The sequence below is a fragment of the Giraffa tippelskirchi genome, chromosome 9 (assembly GCF_054371585.1).
Source record: "Giraffa tippelskirchi isolate mGirTip1 chromosome 9, T2T-mGirTip1v1.2.pri, whole genome shotgun sequence".
Taxonomy (NCBI): domain Eukaryota; kingdom Metazoa; phylum Chordata; class Mammalia; order Artiodactyla; family Giraffidae; genus Giraffa; species Giraffa tippelskirchi.
The window spans coordinates 93977463-93997676 of record NC_137283.1 but is presented as its reverse complement, the minus strand read 5'-3'; the positions used below and the strand labels follow the sequence as shown (position 1 = coordinate 93997676).

At 37.0% G+C, this 20214-nt stretch overlaps 1 protein-coding gene across 1 annotated transcript in view; it reads left to right on the top strand.

Moving 5' to 3' along the window:
• RNF217 (ring finger protein 217) overlaps nucleotides 1–2988 on the top strand; it is a 125643-nt gene extending 122655 nt beyond the window's left edge. The window contains exon 7 of the mRNA XM_081526136.1: nucleotides 2144–2988. The gene's annotated coding sequence lies outside the window, so the exon portion shown is untranslated. The remainder of the gene's footprint in view (nucleotides 1–2143) is intronic.
• The last annotated feature ends 17226 nt before the right edge of the window (nucleotides 2989–20214 follow it).

The window sequence follows — 20214 nt, the reverse complement described above, 5'->3', positions numbered from 1 at the left end:
TTGGATTTTAAATGCCCCCCAAATTACTGAGATAATGTTACTTCAGATTTTTCCTTGTAGCTGGCCCACTGCTTTGGTTATCAGTTCCCTGTAAAGTTAGATGTTTACCTCATGCTCCCACTGGAGAAATAGTGTCAATAATTCAGTCAACTTCTTAAAAATAATATTTTTCACTATATATTATTTCTTCTATGTCCAAATATACCTTTATTCTTTCAAGTAAACACTATCTAAATATATGATAGAAGTATCTGAAATTTTCAGTTTATACGAAATTAGCATGCTTTGTGTTCCTTTATAAAGAAAATTCTAGGTAAAGTGTGATTTTTATCAGCTAATTACAAACCCTTTCTCTTAAGACGTATTATTTTAAATTCTATATGGCAAGAGCTTGATTTTGTTATTTGATCATATTCATCATAATTAAAAGTCTTTAGATGGTTTTGAAAAAAGTAAACCTACCTGTATTTTGTATGAAACTTAGAACACTAATTGGTATATTGGCAAATACACACACACACACACACACACACACACACACCCCTTAACAAGAACAATCTGTTACAGATTTTTAATATAAAAATTAATTGACAATCTTGTTTGTTATGAAAGAAATTAATAAGTTCTGAGAGATCATAAAAATAATTTTGTGTTGAAAGAACACAGAAACAGTGGCATAAAAATGTTGTTAGGTTAACACATTATTTATTCAGAAGCCACAACAGTTAGTTGTTTTGTTTCTGTTGCAAACAAAATTATTAGATGTCTTCATGAAACAAATTTATTTATATGTATATATATGTTGCAAAATTGTGGGCCTATTCTCTTTTTCAAAAAGAATATAAAATACTAAAAAGAAAAACATTTGAGTCTTTAATCTGTCATTATTGTATATTTAGAAATTGCAGTTCTAAAGAATAAATTTTACTTCCTTTGAATTACCAGAATATATTCCATTTAAATTACATTCTCACAAACAATAGCAAATGAGAAGAATGTCTTAATTTTAAGATGAGTGACTTTCACTAGTAGGTTGTGCCAGATCTCGTCCGTAGTCTCATTACATGCTTTGCATTTTCTGTAACATTAATAATGTCATACTCCTTTTCATATTTATATATGAGCCTGGTTGAAAGAGATTTTCTTTGCTTTTTCAATGACATTGGCAAATATTTATGTAATTTTATTTTATCCCTTTCTACATTTCATTGGTCATACTATTAACTTTGGTATTCATAAACTATGTGGAGGAAGTCATTTTGAATATATTTTAAGAAGGAGGCATGTAGAAATAAAATAGAAAATATTAATACTCTTCTGTAGAAATTCCTAAAGGAAAATTGGAAAGGAAACAAATTCTGTTGTGATGAAAATGTTGAAAAATTGGGAGTGTTTAAGACTTTAATTTCTTACATTTTTAGAGTGATCGGCTTCTTATCTCCAAATGGTTATTTCATGCTGTTGGTTCCATGAATTGTGCTTTTAGCATAATATATAATTCTTCCCCCGACTATTCTAGTGTTTATACATTAATTACTTTTAAGAAAAGAAGAAATTAGTGAATTAAGGTCAGGGAAACTGGGTTTATTACCATTTTCCAATAGCACTAATGTATAGTCCCTTTAACCTTCCATATGGTGCTTTGTGTGATGAGAGTATGAAACATTTATCTATGTTATTAGTGCCTTATTTTTTTCACTTGACTTTGTTTCTTATCTGAAGAGCCATATATTTTTGTGAGTGTTTCTTTGTCCTTCTATTTAAAGTGCTGATGAGACACTTTAGGAATATATATATAGGCTGCATTTGCCACCTTCATTCACGTATTTTCTCCAGAACAGCAGGTTAGCCAATATATTTTTCTTAAATTCATCATCATTTTTAAGCTAAAGTATTTTAAAAAGGACCTTAAACACCGTAAACTGAAGCCATTACAACTGAAATGTTTTTTTAAGTCACCAAAAAGAATGCTGATTATTAAAGTTTAAAACAAGAGTTGGAATGGCTATAAGTCTTTATAGCTCCAATTAGGACAAAATTACTTTACAAAGCATTAAAAATAAAAGTAATTGTATGGTACTTCAGGAATTTGACCAGTTCACTACCGCTTGTCTTTGATGATATGTTGTCTGTAATCCCACAGAGATGCCGAAGGATGATGGTGTTTGCTATTTAAATGGAGTCACTCACTCACAGTGGGCTTTATCAACAGTGAGACATTTGGACAATATGTTATCCTGCTCTTCTCGGCCTTTGCCTTTTGTGTTAGTTTTATACAAAAAGCTGGTGTTGTTGTATTCTTTATGTACCATAGTATATAATTCAACTTTTCCTGATGAATGTATAATGAATAATTAAAATAAATGTTTAGAAAAGACAAAGACACAGGTTGTATATGCAAATATGTGTAAATATTTGACAAAGAAAAAAGAAGAGAAGAATCTTCCTGCCAACAGATATGTCCTGCTGGATGGGACATGGAAATTAACAGATTTTTTTTTTTTAAGCAGTGAAATTTAAAAATCTATTACCTCAAGAATTTTCAGTGGCTGTGTATCAGTGTAACGATCCTTCTTCATAAATACATTCTCACTTGCTGCTGGCGGTAAAAGCAACCCACGTGTCAGATCACACAAATTTTAGGGTCAAGCCTTTCAAAAGATGGACACCTTGTAAGACTTCGGAGTCCAATTTTGGACTTTTGTTAATGTCCCTATGGCTTTGTGTTGTGGTTGGGCTTCTACATTTATTTTTTGTTGTTTTCGGTTAATTGTTTTAGAATGGAAGGGTAATCTTAATCATGAGATCAGATCTCATGGAGGGGTGTAACAACATTCACTCTACTTGGATGCAGACTATAAGGGGAACCAACTACTTTGTCATTGTATGAACTGTTGTGTGGATTCCTGTGGAGTGCTGTTTACTCGCATGATGTATGCAGGACATCATGCACCGTCATCTAGCAATGCCTAATAAAAGTTTTTAAAAGAGAAGACTCTTGGTTTTTTTCCCAGTAGATTTGGAATGTAAAGACATCAAAAGGTAAAATTGGGCAGTGCCAAAATAACATGTATGTAAGTAAATCTGGAAAGTTATTGAAGTCATTTCTGCACCAGATTCTTAAGAATGGAAAAGCAGGAATGCACAGAAATTCATGGGTGTGCATTTTGGAAGGTGGGTCGTGTTGTATTGCCGTGGCATATTATGAGGAAAGCACACAGGACAGTGATGATCATTCTGCATGGAGTGTGATAAAGACACAAATACTGTGAAAGTAAGAGTTTGGCTTAGGGTAGTGATTTCTCTTCAGACAGAAGGGGCTGGAATGGAGTGGGAAAAGTAGAAACTGCTAACCATTAAAGCTAAATATAAATGCCTTCCTTATAATGCCTTCCTGGATCTGTCATTAGGGAAGCAAGGGCATTTGTTGGCCGAAGGATATGTATAAGCATTCCTATCAACAGTAAAGTGGACAAGTATACTGGGGTATATTTACATATATTTATATGATGAAATATTACAGCACAATAATTTAAAAAATCTACAGAGCAATGCATGGGCTTCCCTGGTGGCTCAGTGGTAAAGAATTCACCTGCCAATGCAGGTGACCACACAGGTTAGTTCCCTGGGTCAGGAAGATGCCCTGGAGAAGAAAATGGCAACATACTCCAGTATTCTTGCCTGGGAAATCCCATGAACAGAGGAGCCTGGCGGGCTACAGTCCATGGGGTTGCAGAAGAGTTGGACATAACTTAGCGACTCAACAACAGAGCAATGCACAAAAATCTGGTTGACTTTCACAGGTGTTGAACAAAGGAAGTCAGATGCAACAAGGATATATTGATACAACCATCAACACAGATGAAACTACTCAATGGTGATGAAAGAAACAACACTGGTTACTTTGGGGGGGGCAGTTATTGACTAGAAAGGGATGATAAAAAATATGGTATCACTTCATCTGGGTGTTAGACAAGGTACTGGCCAGAGGATGGATCGGGTGTGTGGGGCCCTGGTGCTGCTTGCCACCTCCCTGCAGGGCCCACATCCACTGTTGTCCACCCCCCTGGACAAGGGTTCCAAGAGAAGTGGGTCTCCTGCACGTGAAAGGGGAGGGACAGCGAGGCTGTGACATCTGTGCGTCAGCAACACATCCCAAGGCTGCCTCTTCCTGTGTGTGTAAAGGAAGTTGTTCTGTTTGCTTCTTCTTTAATTGAGGTGAATTTTTAAGTTCAATCAATCGAATGTTATGGCGAGGCTAGAAGATAGCTATCCGCAGAGTCCTGGTTGCATCTTCCATTCGCCAGGTCACTTCTGAACCTGGCTGATGAATTCTCTACGTCTCAAGTAAACGGTATCCAAAAGAAAAGAAAAGGAACAGAAGGAGAATGGGATGAAAGGGAGAAGGGAAAGGAAAGAGGAAAGAAAAGGACATTTGAGAAGCTAGAATAGGAAAAAGGAGCCAGGAGTTACCTGGAAGAGCCTAGATCCAGGTGGCGATGAAGTGAAGTCAGGACAGTTGCAAACCCCATCTGATTTCAGAACCAAAAGCAATTTTTTTTGACATTAGAGTATCCTGATTCCCCCCAAACATTAGAATTAGCCACTGTTAAATTATTTGTTAGCATTGCGTGTGTCTTAAGTCACTTCAGTCATGTCCTTAGCCCTCTAGGCTCCTCTGTCCATGGGATTCTCCAGGCAAGAATACTGGAGCAGGTTGCCATGCCCTCCTCCAGGGGATATTCCCGAGCCAGGGATTGAACCCACGTCTCTTATGTCTCCTGCATTAGCAGGCAGGCTCTTTACCACTCGCGCCACCCAGAAAGCTATTTGACTGAGTCTAAATAACTTGCCCGTAAAGCCTGTCAGGGACAGAGCTGACATCTGAACCCAGGCTGAGGAAGACCCTTGAGTCACAGCACTAGATTGCTTCCCCATCTCCTCTTATTAACCAGGGAGTCAGGTAAGCTACCTTATCCATTTTTTAACATCTGCCATTTTTTACAAAGAAAGTGAAAGATGCTCAGTCATGTCTGACTCTTTGTGACCCCATGGACTGTACAGTCCATGAAATTCTCCCGGCCAGAATACTGGAGTGGGTAGCTTTTCCCTTCTCCAGGGGATCTTCCCAACCCAGGGATGGAACCCAGGTCTCCTGCATTGCACATGGATTCTTTACCAACTGAGCTACCAGGAACAAAGGAACATTGGGAAATAGGGAATAATAACTCATACAGGGTTGAGGCTCCCGTCACATGAGACCATGTGTCTGCAAGCACACAGAATAATGCCAATGATGTTCTCTTTTATTTATTTATTTGTTGAAAACCTATTCAATATTTTTTATTCAGTTAGTTATTTAGTAAACATATATTGAGCTCCTCCTTTGTAAAAAGATTCATAATGTATATGCATTTCAGAGAAGGCCGGGCCCCAACATCTGTCTAATGGAGAGAGTGCCAGGCAAAGGTTTAAGGTATACAGCGTCAGGATTTGACTTACATATCAATACATCATGAAAGTATTATCACAATAAAGTTTAGTGAACACCCATCATCTCATATAGATAGAAAAATTTTAAAAATAGAAAAAACAATTTTTCTTTGTGATGAGAACTTTAAGATTTACTTTCTTAAAAACTTTCATATGTCACACGAGCAGTGTTAATTATATTTATCCTATTGTGCATTACATCCCTAGTACTTATCTTATTGCTAAAAGTTCGTGCCTTTTGATTGACTTCATCCAATCTTCATTCCCAATACTCCCTGCCTCTGGTAACCACAGATCTGATCTGTTTTTCTGTGAGTTTATTTTTGAAGTATAATTGGCCTAGAACCCTGTTAGTTCCTGTTACACAACATAGTAGTTTGATTTTTCTATACATTTCAAAGCGATCACCACAATAAGTCTAGTTACCTTATGTTAACATACAAAGATACAGGTATTGACTATATACCTCACACTAGGCATTTCATACCTGTGACTCATTAATTTTGCAACTGAAAGTTTGTGGAGAGGTATAAACTTTCAGATGACTTGCATTCTTAAGCAAGAAACTTAGATCATATGAATAAGATGCTCTGGGGTACTGAAAGAGCGTGACTTGAACCCAAAGACCTGGCTTCTGCTGCCTGCTCCTGGGTGTATGGCCTTGGAACAGGTGTTCGGTCTTTCTGTAGACAATTTCCCTTCCTTGAATATGGTAGAACCAGATTTCTCACATACTATGTGAACAGTAATATGTAATAAAGTCAAACTACAGTATTAAAAACCATTTATAATTGTATACAGTTAAATTTTGCTTTAACAACTGCACAATGGGAATAAATATACTGGGGGTAATGTTCATACAGGAGGTTCAAAGTAGTAGTCAATGAATGGCAGCTCCCTTCTGCTTCCCTCACAAAAAACACACTTGACCCAGAGAATGTTCTTAATAATCGCTGGGTTGTAATGTGCATGTTCAGTTGCTCAGTAGCGTCCAACTCTTTGTGACCCTATGAACTGTAGCCCAACAGGCTCGTAGAGACCCCAAATTAATAGACTTCTCATCCGGGTTATTAATTCAATGTTGAATTAACATAGTGGCTTGCCAAATTAGAATTTTGGTTTACCTAGTTAGACATGATTGCAGACTTCAAGACGTTTTGAGACTTGTTTCTCTTAGCTGATCTACTATTTAAATTAGGTACAGGAAGTACCCACACGAGGACAGCCCAAGAAATCATCCAGGCATTCTATGAGGGAGGTTGGAGGACTCCCCCCAGCACACACAACCAGCAGCACAGAAGCCCTTTCAACATCCAGAAATAGATCTCCCATTGAGCCTCTGTTTATCTCCTCTGACCATAAAAAGCAGCTGGCTCGGCAGGAAAGACTGGTGGCTGCAATTAACTCCAGGAGACCGTAAGCCCAGTCCCAAGCAACATGAATAAAGGCTGCTCAAAGAACTTTTGGAGTCATATTGCTAGCTCATTGCTAGGACCATTTGGTCATCTGAGGAGGAAATCTGTGAGCTAAACACCAGACACATTACTGCAACATTTCCTGTAACCAGCAGGGGCACTCAGAATCATCGCATTATTCTGGGAGATGCTTCAGAATGACGATCAAATATCTACAAAATGATTAAATGCTGATGGCATTTTGTTAAGTGAAAAGCATCAAATAAAAAAAAATAAAGGATTGCTTGATCCCATTGCTTTCCTCTTCCATGAATTTGTATTCAAACTTTTGCTCAATATTAGACTAATAGGGACTTCCCTCATAGCTCAGTCAGTAAAGAATCTGCCTGCAATACAGGAGACCCAGGTTCGATTTCTTGGTTGGGAAGATCCCCTGGAGAAGGAAATGGCAACCCACTCCAGTATTCTTGCCTGGAAAATCCCATGGACAGAGGAGCCTGGCAGGCTACAGTCCATGGGGTCAAAAGAGTCAGACACAACTTACCGACTAAAAGAAAGAGAGAAACTAATAGTAGTTGCAAAGAAAAAGCTGAATTAGAATTTTTAAAGCCACTGGAGGCAATAAGAGGTCTGTATTGGAACACTTTACAGTTCATTGCTAAACAATTACCAGGTCATTAGGAAACAATGTCAAACATCTCTCATATTTTTGCTAAGAGCCCTTAAGAGCACTATTTTTGTTGCTTATTTTCTATACAAATGAATTAATAAAGGCCTGGAAAATTGCAGTAATTTAATTCACTAGGCATGTGTCCAGGAGCAGAAACAGGAAGTATCAAGTGCAACCAAATGACCATCTGAAGCTCATTTCAAGTTTATATCAACTTGGTATTATTAACATTCTTGTGCTCATGCTCAGTGGTGACCGACTCTTTGCAACCCCATGGACTGTGGCTCCCCAGGCTCCTCTGTCCATGGGATTCTCCAGACAAGAATACTGGAGCAGGTTGCCATTTCCTTCTCCAGAGGATCTTCCCAACCCAGGGATCAAACCCATGTCTCTTGCATCTCCTGCACTGGCAGGCAGATTCTTTACCACCAGCGCCACCTGGGAAGCCCATTAAATAAGCCAAAAAAGGCGCCAAGTCGTTACCCCCAAAATTTCTCTGGGATCCAGCAAATGCTTTTAAAGCTACAGGCAGGCATTTTATATTATAAAAGTCTAGCTCTTTGCTTTTATTGCATCTAAAATTTGTTTTATATAAAACTAAAATAAATATTTCTAGGGTGCAGTTTCTACTATGTTGTAAACCCTCTATAGCTGATGGGTCCCTGCTGAGTACAATGAAAATAAAAACCAGTTACTGAAAAAGGTAAGAATAAGCAAAACCAAGCAGGTTGTGATGGGAAATCAAATATGGAGAAGCAGCCCCCTTGGTGGGAGGGTCTCGATTGTTTTCCTTGAATGTTTTGCTCCAAAGGCATGATTGTAGAGGACACAGCTGCAAAAATTTCAGTTGAACCCTCTGCCATCTTTACCTGCCTTCAGAACTAAGAAAGAAGACAGGGCAGGAGGGGTATGGTGGAGGGGAGAGAGTGGAGAAGGAGAAATGAATGAAAAGAGGAAATCTCAGCAGAGAAACAGAATCTGTTTTTAAAAGAACCAAATAAAACTCTCAGACTCGAAAAATGCAACATCTGGAAAAATTTACTGGTTGAGTTCAGAACTATAAGAGAGAGAGCAGAGTGAAGCGTCAATCAACTTGAGGACAGATCAATAAAAAATATTATATCTGAAGAACAGAAAGAATTCAAAAAAATGAATAGAATCTTCAGAATCTGTGAAAGTGAAAGTTGCTCAGTTGTGTCCAACTTTCTGTGACCCCATGAACTGCAGCCCGCCAGGCTTCTCTGTCCATGGGATTCTCCAGGCCAGAATACTAGAGTGAGTAGCCATTCCCCTCTCCAGGGGATCTTCCCAACCCAGGGATCGAACCCAGGTTTCCAGAATTGCAGGTGGATTTTTTACCGTCTGAGCCACTACGGAAGCCCTGTGTAGGATGATATCAAAAGTTCTCACATATGTAAACTTAGACTCCTAGACAGAGAGAAGAAAGAGATTGGAGGATAGACTACAATTGGACACAAGAAATCTTTTTGGAAAATATTCATTAACTTGATTGTGGTAGTGATTTACACACCCGTGGAAACTCATTCAACTGTACACTTTAAATATAAAAGTTTAATGTCCATTCTATATCAATGAGACAGTTTAAATAGTTTTAAATTATATACACATGCAAAAAAGAGAAATAAATGTTCTTACACCCAAATAAGATTTTTGGTTTTTTTAATATTCTTTTTCATATTTTCTAAATTCTCATTATATACATGTCTTTTTGTGTGTGTTCAAGTTGTATGTTTTAAAATTGGGAAAAATTAAAATTATTCGTTTCTAAATAAGCAACTTTACTTTGCCAACAAAGGTCCGTCTAGTCAAAGCTATGGTTTTTCCAGTAGTCATGTATGGATGTGAGAGTTGGACTATAAAGAAAGCTGAGCGCCGAAGAACTGATGCTTTTGAACTGTAGTGTTGGAGAAGACTCCTTCGAGTCCCTTGGACTGCAAGGAGATCCAACCAGTCCATCCTAAAGGAAATCAGTCCTGAATACTCATTGGAAGGACTGATGTTGAAGCTGAAACTCCAATCCTTTTGCCACCTGGTGCGAAGAACTGACTCATTTGAAAAGACCCTGATGGTGGGAAAGATTGAAGGCAGGAGGAGAAGGGGACAACAGAGGATGAGATGGTTGGATGGCATCACCGACTCAATGGACATGTGTTTGAGTAAGCTCTAGGAGTTGGTGATGAACAGGGAGGCCTGGCGTGCTGCAGTCCATGGAGTCACAGAGTCAGACATGACTGAGCGACTGAAATGAAGTAAACTAAAATAATCAACTTAGTTTAAATATAGTATTACTTATCTGGTTTTGTATTTGAGTACTTTCTAGTAAAGTTTTTGAGAAAATTTAAGTTTTATATTTGTCTTATCTATTGGATATGTTGTGTGTTTAGAGTGTTTCTTATTTTATTTTATTTGAAATAGCATGCCTCCTATTAAGTTTTGATTTGTAGCTATCTGAAAGACACAGAAAACACAAAAATGCATAAATCAAAAATAGCTGTCTTACCATATTTAAATGGTTCAAACCTAAGCCAAAAAGGGTATATTCCAATCTACTCAGAGTGTATATGGATTAAAATTACCTTCTGAGTTCATTATTAACTTTTTAAAGTTTTATTAATGAAAATCAGAATCACCATGTTTTGTTATTATGACAATTGTTTCCATAACCATTTTAAACACTGCATAAGAATTTTGTCTGTTCTTAAGCATATTTCTTCTACTATGTGACTATAAGAACTCATATTTTGTGAATGTGGGCAGAAGTACTAGTTTATTAACTAAATGTTTCTTTGTCTCTGATAGTTTACTGATATATATAAACGTTAAATAGAAGAAGCCCAAGGCAATTGATTTTATAAACCATTGTGTTGCCAGTATTTTCTCCTTTTTATAAGGCCACTTGGGTTTTATCATATAACTTTTTTTTAATTAGAAGTTACAAATTAAGAGCCAAATGGTTTTAATTTGCAGTTAAGCTAAAAAGAAAGCAAATTAATTGTTTCGTAGACAAAAATTTAACTAATAACCTATTTGGTGTTGCTGACAGTGATTACATTTCCTCACCTCATTATCATCATATAGACTTAGTTATAGGCCTAGAGTCTCAGGCTGTGCCCTCCAAAACAGCAGAGCCCAAGATTAGATCTTGCTTGTAGGTAATAGCTTATTCTGGCATGTGAATCTGAGAAACAAAAGCAAGCTGCTGGCAGAATGAAACAGGAAAGGACAGTGGATTTATCTAAGGCTGCATTATCAAGGCTACTGTTGCCTCTGTGGGCACCTTGTCTCAATCAATCCTCGAGGTCCCTCTGAAGAGCTTGGTAGAATATTTCTCAAATTGTCCACCCTAAAAACAGAAGAGGAGATGTTTATCCACCTGCTCTGATTCCCACTAGTTGAGGGTTGCTCCGCGGAACAAAACTCCCTCATACTTCTATGTACATGAATCTCAAGGGCTCAGCAGTCTCCGCAGGGCATCCAATGAAGCAGAAGCAGAGAACTCCCAAGAAGGAAATCTGAGGAAGGAGCTGTCAGATTGCCCTTGCCAGCAACTGACTGCCTCTGTGCGGCTGAAGACAAAGGATGGGCTGAGACATGACAGCATAAGATACAACAGTGCGGCATTCTAGGGATAAACATACCAACAAAGAAGAGAACCAAGACAATTTGTTAGGCTAATCCCATTAGCCTCTGACACACACACACACACACACACACACACACACACACACACACACACACACACACACACACACACACACACACACACACACACACACACACACACACACACACACACACACACACACACACACACACACACACCTGCGTGTGTGCATGTCCTGACATTACGTCCATCGTATTTCAAGAATCAATTACGTTCTTCTCTTCCAGACTCTACGTTCAGTAATATCAAGTTAGTAGTTTCAAATCAGCAAAGATGTGAGTGTTTCGCACTATAGAAACTGGCAGAGGATTTTTGTTTCTTTCTTTAGTGGTAGTAGGGCAGGGAGCTGCTTTGCCAGCATGCCACCACTATATATGACGTGTAGGTGTATGCATGTGCTTGCATATACGTAGACACACATGACAAAAGGTTTAACTTACTTGTAAATTGTAAGTTAAACAATTTTGGTAAAATAACAAAAATAAATTTAAAAGTAGTATTTTGATTTCAAAATAGAAACTATCATAGGAGCCTTTGTATGAAGGAATAAACTTGAAAGCATAAGTAAAATGTTAATGCACCACCTACCTAAACACAGATTAAGTGGGAAAGAAAAGAGCCTAGCTGAGATAGTAGCCATATGACAGTCTGTTACGGCCTGACTGGTGTACACATGAAATTTCTCAGACATTCAAGGACTAGACACATAGTACAAGTAGCCCTCCAATTCTTTCAAAGTTCCTGATTTTTTTTTTAATAAAAAGCATGTTTTAACATTCAAATAGCCATTTGGGGCCTAAATTCAAATTACTGAATTCATCGTGTTGCTTATAACTTCTTGCAGTTTGAAAGATCTTACTTATAACTTCGGATCCACAAGTTTCAACCAATTTAGAGGACAATCTGGTTACCAAAGGTAGCAAAGCTTGTCACAGAAAAGTATTAGTTCAAAGGGCCAGAACATACAAAAGGAGAAAACTTCTACAAAAGCCAGTGCTTCAATTCTGCAGTTATCTTTTCTGTCAGGAGCCAAACGTAAATTCTATTTACACTTATCCCAGGCTACTTATTGATAAATATCCTAATGTAGGACTATTATTGCATTTAAAATTTCACAATTTAAATTTCTTTCATGACGTTTCCACTTTAGAATAAACTTGAAATAGAAGCTTCTTGTGGGAAACACTCTGTTGAGTGTTCAGCATTTCAGCTGCTGGTGAAATGCTGTTAGCAGCATAAGTATTAGCTGAACCAAGATGTGGTTATTGAAGTCATGATAATGAAAGTGATTACCCTGGAATCTCTCTTTGGTTCTCTCACTCTTTTTTTAATAGGTAACTCTCTTGGTCCTGATACAAAGATGTTTGATCTTTGTTTTTCCAAAATGACCCAGAGTCATGTAGCTGACAATGACTTTAGGTTAGTTACATTATTCTTACCATCCGGGTGCCCCCTCCAAAAAAAAAAAAAAAAAAAATTATTCTTACCTTGTTATGTGGCACTTCATTGTATCATCAACTGAATTCAGTATCAAAGGTGAATTTACTTAAGTTGCTCATTCCTTTGTTTTATTTTTCTGATAAACATAAGAACATTGTAGTAAGTGTCCAACACTTGTATCAACTCTTTTATAGCTTACATGATGATTGCTTTTAACACTTTAACCTAATACCACACTGCTATAGGAGAAGTGAAATGAAAATGCTAAATGCTATGTATTTAATGGACATGAAGAGAAAGATGCATTGTGAAATACTTGAGAAACTTTTGACTTCATGAAATCAGAGGCTTTAGTTTCAGACAGACTTACCTCACCAAGAATTGCCTAGCCATATAATATTGGGCAAATTAATTAATCTCTCTAAGCCTCAGTTTCTTCATCTGTAAACAAGGAATGCAATATAACCTAACTCTCAGGGCTCTTGAAAATTATAACTAAGATGATCTATATCAAAGCATCAACACAATGCATGGAACAATATTAAATTCAAAAGATCAAATCAAAACATTGTTATTTTCAGAAGTAATGTCATCTTATAAAACGGAGATAATAGCTCATTTCAAGGGATATTGTGAGGAATAAAATAGTTTACACATGTAAACTGCCTAGAAAAAAATGCTTAAGATAAAGTAGATAATCAAGAAATTATAGCTGTTATCATCATTGGATTTATTGCCACTGAACCAAGTTCTTTTACATGTTACGTTTTATAGCGCTTATAATTTGGAGCCCTCTGGTGTTCATATCGGACACTGCAATTTTGAATCATTTGGTAGAGTTATGCTTAGATCGGTATTTCCTCAAACTATTATTTACATGCGATTTTGTCAATCCAAAAGACCTGTTATTTATTTAATATTTTAATTTAACTTGACTTATTTCTTAAGGGAAAATCAATATATTTCCTAAAACAATTTTCTATCGTTATGATAAATATTAAACCAGTATGTTTTTAACATCTGTTAAATACATAAATATTAACATAGAACATTGTAATTTGGGTACCAACCAGAATTATACCTCACACAACACTTGAGAAACCTCATTTTATATCAGTAGATTTCATTATATGCATGGTTAGGAGAACTTCCAATTTTTAAGCAAGTTTAAAAAAAAAAAAGAATCTTAAAGAATTATGAGACATTAGTTTGATGGACAAAAGGACAAAGGATTTTTCTGAACAGAGGTTAAAGTACATGTAAATGCAGAGGGCTGTGGAAGCACTTGCCTCATGGCAGAAACTGCCCGCGGCTGGACCTGAGGTCCACGTGAGAGGTGGGCGTGGCCACATCAAGGTCTGCCTCCTGTGTCCTGGGGAAAACAGACTCCTTTCCTGTAGAGTCATTATTTTCCCAAGAATTGAGTTCCACGAGATTTTAGTAAATACTTCTCACCATCTCTCAAAAAAATATACGTGTGTGCGCGCGCGTGCGTGCGTGTGGTGTCAAGTTTGCAAAAAGCTGAGTTAAACCAAATTACACAATATTTTTTTATTGCAGAGGTTGTCACAAGCACTGTAAAACTTTAAGGGGAAATTAAATTGGTAATATGCAGATTTTGTAATGGTGTTTGATCTTTGGAGTGGTTTAGTTTTTGAAATGTCTTGTGAGGAAAGTAAGAAATGCCTTGGGATTTTTTATAAAGACAGTAATAACATGATTAGATTTGTATTTCAGAAAAATCATCGGTAACAGTATGGTGACTAACTTGAGAGAAAAAAAAAAGTAAGGCTGCCAAATGTGTTAGATTATGGGTGAATCACCCATGCGCTATGCTTAGTTGCTCAGTCATGTCCGACTCTTTGAGACCCCATGGACTGTGTAGCCTGCGAGGCTCCTCTGTCCATGGAGAGTCTCCAGACAAGAATACTGGAGTGGGTTGCCATGCCCTCCTCCAGATCTTCCCAACCCAGGGATCCAACCCAGGTCTCCCACACAGCAGGTGGGTTCTGTACGGTCTGAGCCACCAGGGAAGCCCTGAATCACCCATAGTACATGTGGAGAACATAACACAATCACTACATATGTCATGAATTTTAAACTATAATAGTGAAAAATAATTTTAGGGCAGTACAAATTTGAAAGCAGTAATTTATGCCTGAAAAGAAAAAGAGACTCATTAAATAAAGTAATGGAGCTTATTGGGAGGAATGACAAAACCTGACAGATAAAAAGAATGGACAGAAGAAGAGACTTCTTAGAATGTCAGAAAAATATTCCATGCCAAGAAATTAGTACAACAGTAAATATATATGAGTAATAGAAAATAATCATGATGATAGAATAAAAGGTATACTAGATGCTAAACAGTAACAAATTATAAAAAATTATTTCTTTTTTATTTGAATAATTATTTTGTGTACTTTAAAGGTTTCTTGCTGCTTTTGTTGAAAATGACAGATGGAGGTGGAATACTTTAGCTTATGAAATAGAAATCAATTGTGGCTCTTACTATCATTATGAGTTATCAAAACCAGACTGTGTGTGAGTGTATGTGTGTTAGTGAATGGTAGTGTTTTGGCAAAAGTGAGTTGGAGATAGAAAGAGGTGGAATAAAAAAAAAAATCTCGTAAGATAGAAAGCAAAACTCCTTGAACATTTAAGAGGAATAAAAAGGGAGGAAAATCTTTTCCAGAGGATATTGAATTATTCAAGCAGGTTGATGGATCCCATTTGCTCTCAGACTGAGTTTATTAACCAGCATTTAGAGCAGCTGCTCTACTCATTTGACAGTTATGGGGAATAATTACTTGTTTTCCTTATCGAACTGGTTTGAAATGTCACATTGTGTGAGAGTTCCTGCAGTTCGTCAGATTGTGTTAATTTTGTTCATTTTTCTAGTGAATGGTTGAAACTGTTGACCCAGCTCATGAATACAGCAGCCTTTTTCTTTCTCTTCTGAAAAGACAGGTGATTGGGTAACAGACACCATTGGATATGCAGAAAATGAAGCATCCTGATATAGAGGTAAGTCAATATTTTTAAGAGAAAGTCAACATAATTTTTTCTTCTTTTCAAATTCTTCCATTGATATTATGCGACATTTATTTCAGGTGAATTTAATCAATTAAATTTTGTTTTTAATTTATATGTTCACTGACTATTCCCTAATATTATTACAGAATGAATTGTGGTTGTGATTTTTTTAATTGTTCCAAGGAACGGAGAGAAAGAAGATTAGAAACTAAGAGGCAGTCTGGAGTCTATGTGAAGAACATAAGTTGAGGAATTTAATCTAGGTTCATAGTCCAGTCCAGTTATTAGTGGTCTGACCTAAGCCAGTTAAACAATCTAAGACTCAGTTTCTTTGTCTGAAAGATGGATGAAAATAATACCTCTCTCCAAAGAGATTTTATGCATATGTGAGAGATTATTTTATTGTTGTGGAACAGTCTAAAATTACATTGTTAATATTAACTTAATACTATTACTTTGGGTTTTATTTTTCAAAATGAAAATTAGAACAAGAGCCCTGATAGTATGAAACATTCGGTACTCCAGATTCTACTTGCGTTCCATATCCAACCTCGTCTATAACTAATTCCCAGAATTAATCCCCCATTTCAGCATGGCTGGTCTTGTTGACCAAATTCCTAACTCCTGTTTTCTTGAGATTCCAGCTGGATCATCCCTTCAAGGTCACATTCTTGTGTCAGACCCAACTGAAGTGCCTTTGTACACAGCACAGCACAAAACACTCCAAGTGGTTGCCTGTCCACTCTGCCCATTTATAAGCTCATCCTAGATCAATAGGATAATACTTATATGTGAAGTCATTGCTTCATCAAAGATTAGAAAATAAGGAAAACTGGAATGAGAAAACCTTGCATTACTAAATTTAAATTTGGCAACTAAAAACCTCAAATCTCTAAATCTCATAATATGATAGACCAGAGATCCTAATACCATCCCACAATAAAAAATATAAATATCCTTAAACTATTAAAAATGTTAAATACACTTTTAAATGAAGAGAAGGGGCTAAAAAATAGGGGAGATATAAGGACAGGAGTGAATTATGAGAAGATGTCTGGGGAAGTAAGCTACCTTGGAAACATATGCAGATTCTTATTTCCATTCAGAGAAATAAGAAATTTTAGAAAGAAAAAAAAAGAAATTTAAATAAGAAATTTAAAAAAAAAGGTCTTCTAACTACAAAATATGGGGAGCCAAACAGAAGAACAGTCTTCATCAAGTTTAGACTCAACAAAAAATACAAGGAACCTAGGAATTAATGTAACAAAGTTCAAAGACTTTATTAAGAATATGATAAAGTTAAATGAAAAGGTCAGTTTTCATTCCAATTCCGAGGAAAGGCAATGCCAAAGAATGTTCAGGCACAATTGCACTCGTCTCACACGCTAGCAAAGTAATGCTCAAAATTCTCCAAGCCAGCTTTCAACAGTAAGTGAACCATCAACTTCCAGAAGTTCAAGCTGAATTTAGAAAAGGCAGAGGAACCAGAGATCAAATTGCCAAAATCCGTTGGATCATCGAAAAAGCAAGAGAGTTCCAGAAAAACATCTACTGCTGCTTTATTGACTACACCAAAGCCTTTGACTATGTGGATCATAATAAACTGTGGAAAATTCTTAAAGAGACAGAATACCAGACCATCTCACCTGCCTCCTGAGAAACCTGTATACAGGTCAGGAAGCAACAGTTAGAACTGGACATGGAACAATATACTGGCTCCCAATCGGGAAAGCCGTATGTCAAGGCTGTATGTTGTCACCCCGCTTATTTAACTTATATACAGAGTACATCATGTGAAATGCCAGGCTGGATGCAGCACAAGCTGGAATCAAGATTGCTGGGAGAAATATCAATAACCTCAGATATGCAGATGACACCACCCTTATGGCAGAAAGTGAAGAAGAACTAAAGAGCCTCTTAATGAAAGTGAAAGAGGAGAGTAAAAAAGTTGGCTTAAAACTCAACATTCAGAAAACTAAGATCATGGTATCCGGTCCCATCACTTCATGACAGATAGATGGGGAAACAGTGGAAACAGTGACAGACTTTATTTTCTTGGGCTCCAAAATCACTGCAGATGGTGACTGCAGCCATGAAATTAAAAGACGCTTGCTCCTTGGAAGAAAAGCCATGACCAACCTAGACAGCATATTAAAAAGCAGAGACATTACTTTGCCAACAAAAGTCCATCTAGTCAAAGCTATAGTGTTTCCAGTAGGCATGTATGGATGTGAGTTGGACTATAAAGAAAACTGAGTGCCGAAGAATTGATGCTTTTGGACTGTGGTGTTGGAGAAGACTCTTGAGAGTCCCTTGGACTGCAAGGAAATCCAATCAGTCTGTCCTGAAGGAAATCAGTCCTGAATATTCATTGGAAGGACTGATGCTGAAGCTGAAACTCCAATCCTTTGGCCACCTGATGCGAAGAACTGACTCATTTGAAAAGACCCTGATGCCAGGAAAGATTGAAGGTGGGAGGAGAAGGAGATGACAGAGGATGAGATGGTGGGATGGCATCACTGACTTGATGGACATGAGTTTGAGCAAGCTCCAGGAGTTGGTGATGGACAGGGAAGCTTGGCGTCCTGCAGTCCATGGGGTTGCAACGAGTTGGACACGACTGAGTGACTGAACTGAACTGAAAGCTTAATTGAAAAATATTGAAAGACATAAATGAATGGAGTTGGTTACTATGGTCATGGATGGAAGCTTCAAATTTCTTTAAATTTATCTATAGGTTCTATGATATTTTGATCAAAATTCTAGTATCAGTTTTTATAGAATTTGTCTTTCTAATTCTAAAATGTATGTGAAAGAATAAAGAGCTATGTATGGCCAAGACACATTTGAAGAATACAAGCTAGAAGTTTTCCTGAGCAGATTTGCAATTTAGTATAAAATACTGTTAACTAAGATTCTGCAGTATTGGCCTAAGGATAGATACACTGATCAATGGGATGGAATAAATATTACAGAAATTAAACCACATACGTATTGTTTAGTCTTGATAAAACCATTTCACAGATTTTCACAGTAGATTTTTTAAAGGTTTGAAATGAACTTAGAACAAATCTGTATATATGAACAACAAAAGAAAATTTAAAGTTTTTTTTTAACATAAAATGTATTCGCTTGAATTTTGTGAATGTAAAATGTAAATACTTCCTAAGTTAATTATGACTTAATATTACATGGGATATATTTGACTTGTGAATTTTTCCTGTACTATTTGCTTCATCAGTTTATCATAGGAAAGTTCCCTGGAGAAACAGATTTCTCTTCATTCATGAAGAAGACTTACTACGAAAAAACAAGAACTCACAGACAGCTCATGAAAATGTTTTTTCCTGAACAATTTTCATATATGTTCATTTTCATTCAAATTGTTAAATATTGCAATATTAAGTTAATAGAATATTTGAACAATTGAAGTTTATAGTACTTCTAAGAATTTTTCAATTCCAAAAAGCTCTTAATGCTAATTAATTTAGGGTATATTTTTTCTTCTTCCACAAATATGTTGGCACTACACAGTGTATATAAAATATACTGGGCTATATACAGTACTTCAAATCAATTTTAAATTGCTTTCTTCCACGTTATAGTTTGCAAAACCACAAGTTAATTCTGCTCACTCATTCACATCCCTAGCAGAGCTGATTTGATTGAGTCTTAACTAAGACAAGCCTACCTACCAGGCCAGGTCCTTGAATTTGACATAAACCAGTATAACAGAGGGGCTTCCCCTGTGGCTCAAGTGGTAAAGAATCTGCCTGCAGTGCAAGAGACTCAGGAGATACTGTTTCGATCCCTGGGTCAGGAAGATTCCCCTGGAGGAGAAAATGGCAATGTAATCCAGTATTCTTGGGAAATGCCATGGACAGAGGAGCCTGGTGGACTACAGTCCATAGACTCGCAAAGAGTCAGACATGACTGAGCACACACACATCTCCAAAGTAACAAAGCTTACATTGACATGTTCTTATTGACCTACTCCAGTTTTCATGATCAATTTGTATTGTCTATAACATTTACTTAAGACCCAGTTTAGATGATTTCAGGGTGCCAAAGTCACTTTGAAGTTTAGAAAACAGCGATCGTGGTCATGAAACAATCCTTTGCCATTTTGTGGTGTGGTCTGTGATCTAGCCTATGGCCATGACAACAGATGTGGACTGTCATTAAGATTTGCTGTATGGCTCAGGAAACTCAAACAGGGGCTCTGTATCAACCTAGAGGGGTGGGATGGGGAGGGAGATGGGAGGGAGCTTCAAAAGGGAGGGGGTATATGTATACCCATGGCTGATTCATGTTGAGGTTTGACAGAATACAACAAAATTCTGTAAAGCAATTATCCTTCAATAAAAATAAAAAAAAAAAGATATCATCCAGATTTCTGCTAAACCAAATAAATGAGCCTCCTGGCTCCTGTAAAACTATCCCTCAGGATTTTATCAATAATCTCTGTGATGGTC